Consider the following 6892-nt stretch of genomic DNA (forward strand, 5'->3'; position numbering starts at 1 on the left):
ACCACTGCTTTTTTATAATGCAGTATCTGTACCCCATAAGACAATCATGAAACTCTTACGTACCCACCATCATCTTAAACTCAGACCGTGATACATCAATACTGCAAGTTATTTCCCATACACATCTTTTTTTTTTTCTGGCTATACAGCTTAAGTTCCTGTGCTTATTCACTGTGGCTTTAAAACTGCAACATGATGCACAGTGACACATTATTTCTTTGAATCCGGGTCACACTTGTAGATATCACAATATAAATGGGTCATTATAAAAGTATGTTATATGTTATAAAAATAATTAAAGCTTATATCCAGTTGCCTATAACTTAGTCCCAAGTCAATTTTCCTGGTTGCCCTAGACCTAATCAAATGAGCACTTTGAAAACATATCCTACAGGCTGACAGTAACTCTAAGAAATCCTTTCTTTTATCAGAAACCAAGTAACTAATGTTCAGATTTATGATTACAGGAAAAAAGAGAGTTGGTAAATACAAGCTGCTTTTTGTTTCTCAGTTGTGTATTATTCATTAGGCAAGATGAGAAAGCATACCCAGAGGTATTCTTGTTACTCTACCTACACTATTTTATTTCTACTATAGCTTAGACCTCTTTCAAATAATCTTTATTTTCTTTACTTCTGTTTCAAGTGTTAGACCATTCCACTAAAAAAAGAAACCATGCACACCTTTAATCCCAGCACTTGGGAGGCAGAGGCAGGTGGATTTCTGAGTTCGGCGCCAGCCTGGTCTGCAGAGTGAGTTTCAGGACAGCCAGGGCTACACAGAGAAACCCTGTCTCGCAAAACCAAAAAAAAAAAAAAAAAAAGAAGGAAAGAAAGAAACTCATTGTCATCTGAAAGGGTGATTCTGGGCTCTTTAGCTATGTGACCTGAGATTGTTGCTATTTTTCTTTTATAAGAATAGAGAATTCAATAAACGCAGTATCACATTGAGATTGCTTAGTGTGACAAATTCATCTCTCTCAATGTTCTTAAATTTTCTAACAATGGGGGAACAGGAAGAGTCTTCGAAGCAAGAGAATGCTGAGACAAAACTTCTCGTTGAAATCAGAGGAATGCAGCTCTGTTATTTTTCAAATAATACAATTGTTCTTGAAACACAACATTTCAATGCAAAATTTTATTTTGCATAATATAAAAAAAGTTTCTTTGGACTTTACTCACTTATGTTATTGTGACCACATGTGGTCATGATGCCAGAGCATTCTTCCCCTGTGTACTTCATACCCAAAATGATGAGATCTGTTTCATGAAGGCTTGTTTTTGTTACCCTAAAAAGGTAATCAGCAATTGCTCATGCCAAGGAGGAGAGAAGGCCCACAATTGTGTGTGTGTGTGTGTTTGTTTGTGTGTGTGTGTGTGTGTGTGTGTGTGTGTGTGTGTGTGTGTGTGTGTGTGAAAATTCAGAATGCTATCTTTTGCTTGCTCTCTCCTATCCTTTATTGAAATAGCATGGTACAATGACCTCGGCTAATAAGTCATCATCTAGGTAAAGATGTCCTTGGGTAAAGCATGCATTCTGTATCAAGTATAGTCTGTGCAACATCTTAGTATTAGACAAAGTGACATTATGTGTGATAATCTTTGAATTAGTTGTGGATCAACTGGAGACTGTGCTGCAGTTCCTATTTCCTTTTGTGACTGTTAGTAACAATAGTTGCCACATGGAACTTTACCTTGTAAGCTGAGGTAGTCACTTAGCAGATCATGTTCAATAAAAAAAAAAAAAAATAATTCTGTAGATAAATCAATGAAAGCCCTAAAATGTAAACCCTCCATCTGTTAGTTTTGACAAAAATCAAATGAATCAATCTCAATATTTCTACCTTGACAAGTGCTCAGACAAAAGTATAGAAATATTTGGAACCTTTTGTATAAGTTAAACGGTTACAGTCATTACATCATAGTTATCAGTTACTATTATATCAGTTATGTCTTCCACTAATCTTCACTGGTTCTTAAAATATATCCTAGTATTTTCTATCTTCTTCAGATAGACTGATTTTCTGCTGTAACAACAATGGAACATGATACTGAATGCTTTTTCAGGTTTTTGGAGGTTTTTTTTTGTTTGTTTGTTTGTTTGTTTGCTTGCTTGCTCACTTGCTTGTTTTTAAAAGATTAACAGAAACTTTTGGGAAACCCAACTACATAGACCAAATTATGCCATGTCTGGATAGCTCCCCCGAGTTAAAGACAAAATAGAGGACTTCCTTTCCCAGAAGAACTTCTTCTTCCCTATAGGGTCTAGGGAGCCTGACCCCCAAACTCTACCTAAGGATTGTCACATAATCCTTGACAAAATTACAGGTTCATCTTCCTGCAAAGCCTCTCCATGCAAATGTGGTATCCCCAAAAATTTATACTCCAGCCAAGGAAGCTTCAACCTAAGAAGAACCCATTCCCACTTCCCAATGTTTACATTGCCCTGGTTCACCCTAAATAAAGAGCACACACTGTTTCATTAACTGTCATCTACGAGAGCTCTTTTCTAAAAGAGCTGTAACACTGAAGAACTGTAACACTAAAATCTTGGAACCAAATGTTTTATAAAAAGCTTTATCCAAATTTCCAAGACAGTGGCTGCAGAAACAACTTAGCATTAAAGAGGGCTTGTGGCTCTTGCAGATTTGGCTGCTAGAAACCATATCTTGTTGCTTTAAACAACAAGTAGTTCTAGATCCTGGGAATTCAATGATCTCATCAGACCTCCAGGGATACATATTCACACATAGCTATACACATAAAGAAAAGAAAATAAATTTTAACAAATGATTATAAATTGCTAAAGCATAGAAACCATTAAAATGCTCTTTGGTACACCAATAAATAAGTTGTGCTATTCAATTAATAGTTTTTTGCTTTGTGTCAAAATGAAGTGAGCTACAAGATATGAAAAGAAATGCAAGAAATTCAAATGTCTATAACTATTTTGTCCTAATTGTTTCCATATTTTATCTTACTAAGTTTTCAATCCCAGTATACATTTCTATGTTACAAAGCAAGCACTATTACAGTCTATAATTTGGTCCCAAGTGTGTTGTTCTTTACAGAAAACTGCAGCTGAGCCTCTTGGATAGATGCTAGGTAAAAGGTCAAAGGAGGGAGTGAGTCTAGAGTATATACTATTAAAATCTTCTGTAGTTCCACAATATTTACTTTACTTGAATACTTAGGGAATTTTGGTTTTATCATACTAATGATAGAGTGGGTCAATTTAGGAATATTTGCAAAAATAATTAAAGATAAGAGAAGAAAATTTTTATAAGTTAGAACATGACTGGTACAAAACAGTTATAAATATATGCACAATTTCACTTACAATATCCCATAGCAAGATAAATTAAAATAACTTTTAAAATTATGACTGATGGTATATAATTTTAATGAGCCTTGAAGCTCATTTCTAAGTTAAACAGAAAAGTTATTCAATGGAGATAATTTCAAAGCACATAGTTGTGTTACAAAAAATATATTAAATTTGGAGTTACAAAACTATCATTAGAAGACTATTTTAGAAATTCCTTATTTGCTACCTACTTATACTTATTTGTTTTTATCATTTGTGTGAACTGGGTGTGGTAGTTACTATTAACAGTCAATCTGATAACATCTGTAAAAGCCTAAGAGATGGGTCTTTACATACCTGTAGAAGGGTTATCTTAATTATACTAGTAAATGTGTGAAGATTATGGATAGGATCATCTCATGGACTAGGCTCTGGACCACATGAAAGTGGAGAAGGAGCCTAGTGCACACCTTTGTCTTTTACTGCTTCATGTACCTGGGTATAATGTGACCAACTGTTTAATCTGCTGTTCTTTCTTTCCCAGCATGATGGATCATTCCTTGAACTGACAACTAAAATGTACCGTTTTTAACTTCAGTTGATTTTTGTCACAGTATTTTAGCCACAGCAACAGGAATAGAAATCAAGAACCTTTGTCAACTGTGAATAAATTCTTTCCTTAGAACTACTGTGTGGTTGATTTTATTGACTAAAAAAGCAAGCAAACTAATAAAAATCACACCTGGATATGCTTCTTAAAACAAACTGGTCCCTTTGGTATTCATTTGGTGTTAATCCCTTCTTCATCTTTACTCAAAATCCATTCCCAGGGATGAAGATGTATATTACAAGTTATTAGTATCTAGAATTGCTTACTCTAAATTTATTCTGAATAGTTTTGGCAAAGCTTAAACTTAACTTGGATTTAAGCCTGAAGATTAAAAACTTGAGAATATCATCATGAGTGAGTTAATCTATAGCAAGAAAGACACATATAGTATATACTCACTTATAGTAAACATTAGACATAAAGTACAGGACAATGCTACAATACATAGACCCTAATAAACTGGGAAATAAGAAGTCCCAAGAGAGGATACATGAATCTTACTCAAAAAGGGAAACAAAATAGTCATCAGAAGTAGAAGGAGAGAGGGAACTAGGTAGGAGAGGGAGGAGGGGAACTGTACGGTAATCAAGTGTGGGAAGAGGGCAAGAGAGGGCTGGGAGTGAGAATGGAAATTGGTGAGGGGTATCTCTGTTGACTGGATGGAGGCCTTGGATGGGGTGGGGAGGGTAAAAGAAGTTGATGGGAGTGACTCTAGTTCAGATTCCTACCAGAAGGGAAAATAGAGATTGAAGTGGCCACCTTCTGGAACCAGGCAAGACTTCTAGAGGAGGGAGAGTGACATCAATCCACCCACAAAACCTTCAACCCAAAATTTGTCTTATATAAAAGATGTACAAGATAAAGTTGGAAGAGAGACTGAAGGAACAGCCAATCAATGACTGCCTCAACTTGAGGTATCTCTGGTGTGAGAGAGTCAACCTGACACTATTAATGATATTCTTCTGTTTCCAACAGAAATCTGGCATAACTGACTTCCAAGAAGCTTCATCCATCAGTGGATAGAGGCAGATGTAGAGATCCACAGCCAAATATCAGGCAGAAATCAAGACTCTTGTGGAGAGTTGAGTACAGAATGAGCAAATTGGTCAAGAACACCACAAGAAGAGCTACAGGGTCAACTAGCCTGGACCATGGGAGCTCAGAGAGCCTGGGCCACCAACCAGGGAGCATGCAGGAAATAGACCTAGACTCCTACATATTTGTACCGTATGTGCAGCTTGTTCTTCATGTGGATTACCTAACAAGTGGAGCAGGGGCTGTCTCAGTCTATGGCATGTTGAGCCCCAGTGGGAGGAGACCCCTTCTCTGAGGAGAAGGGTAAGAAGCAATGGGTCAAGGGATTTCTAAGTGTGGGACTGGGTGAAGAGGAGGGAGGAAGGCTTTAGTGAGGATGTAAAGTGAATTAACAAATAATAAACTCTTGAGAATGAAGAAACAGAAATGGCACATAGATTTATTTGTCTATCAAGAAATTACAGAATAGCATATTGTGGACAACATGGTTGGTAATAAAATTCACATTACAATAAGGCAGGAAGCAAGAGGGAGAATGCAAGTAGCCATTGTTATGCCAAAGAGGCAGAGCAGGTGACTTACTTCACTAGCTAGACCCTATTACTGAAATGTTCTCATAACTTTTCAAAATAAGTGTCACCACTTGCAGACCAGACAAACAACAGATGGTGAACTTATGAGTTATATTTCATATTCAAATTATTGCACCTGGATAGAAAATGCAACTGTCTAAGAAAGATCATTTCACTTACACAAATATGAACTTGTGTTCAGCAGGTAGCTTTCTGCTCTTCTGAAATGACTGTATTGGAATGTTAGTTCAACTTCAAGTCTTAGGTCCAGGTGTTATTTCAAAAATAGCCAGAACTCTTTGAAAGATCTTCTGATTATATGCTTTACATTTTGATAATTCTTTCTTCTCTAAAAACACTTAATAGGAGAGGAAGTTTAAACCTTTGGTGAAAAGGAGAAGGAAAATAAAAGTTACAAAATATAAATTTAGGCTGCAAATAAGAATTTAATGGAAAGAAGATCTTTAATTCAGATGGTATTCAATATATTCAGATTCAGGGTGGTTTGAGTCACTGATCAAGATCACTCCCTTGGAGTATATATTACTCATTGCTGTGGGGGAAAAACACCTGGCAAAAGCAGCAGAGAGTAGGAAGTGTTCATTTTGATTAACAGTGAGAGTCTACTATAGCTAGGAAGCCATATTGGAAGATGGCTCCTGGCACTGCATCTACATTCAGAAATTAGAGATAGAATTCTGGTTTTTAGCTGTCTTTATTTTTTTTATTTATTAATTATATTTTAGCCCAGATAGGGAAATGATATGTTTACATTTAAAGTAGGTTTTCCCACTTTAATTAACTTAATGTAGAAAATCCTTCACAGACATAACAAGAAGTTTGTCGTCTAAGGGAATCTAAGTCTTGTCAAGTTGAAAATCAATATTGCTAGATCTGACACATAAGGATGAAAATGTCTAGGTCATTAAAGTGAATGATCACAATATTTTCTTAAATTGCAGATATCAAACTCAGTAATATGATTGTACCTATAATTTATCTTCTCAGTTTCAACAAAGATTCAGGAATTAATTTGCATTTTTGACAGATAATTTATTTGAATTATGCAATTATGTTATATTTTTGAGAACTATCTTTAATTTGTTGCATTTTATTATATTACTATAAATCTACTAATCTACTAGACACTATTGCCATTATATGTACTTTTATAAGACATGACATAGTAGATGCTTTTGCAAAACAGTTTTAGATTGATAAATAGGTGGATGACAGCCCTCATAAAGCTTGTAGTATTAACTATAAAGTTGTTGTAACCCATTTTGTTCTTTCTGTGGGACACATTTTTCTTTTTTTTTTCTTTTTAGGATTTTATTTATTAGATATTTTCTTTATTTACATGTCATAT

The sequence above is a fragment of the Mastomys coucha genome, unplaced genomic scaffold (assembly GCF_008632895.1).
Source record: "Mastomys coucha isolate ucsf_1 unplaced genomic scaffold, UCSF_Mcou_1 pScaffold7, whole genome shotgun sequence".
Taxonomy (NCBI): Eukaryota; Metazoa; Chordata; class Mammalia; order Rodentia; family Muridae; genus Mastomys; species Mastomys coucha.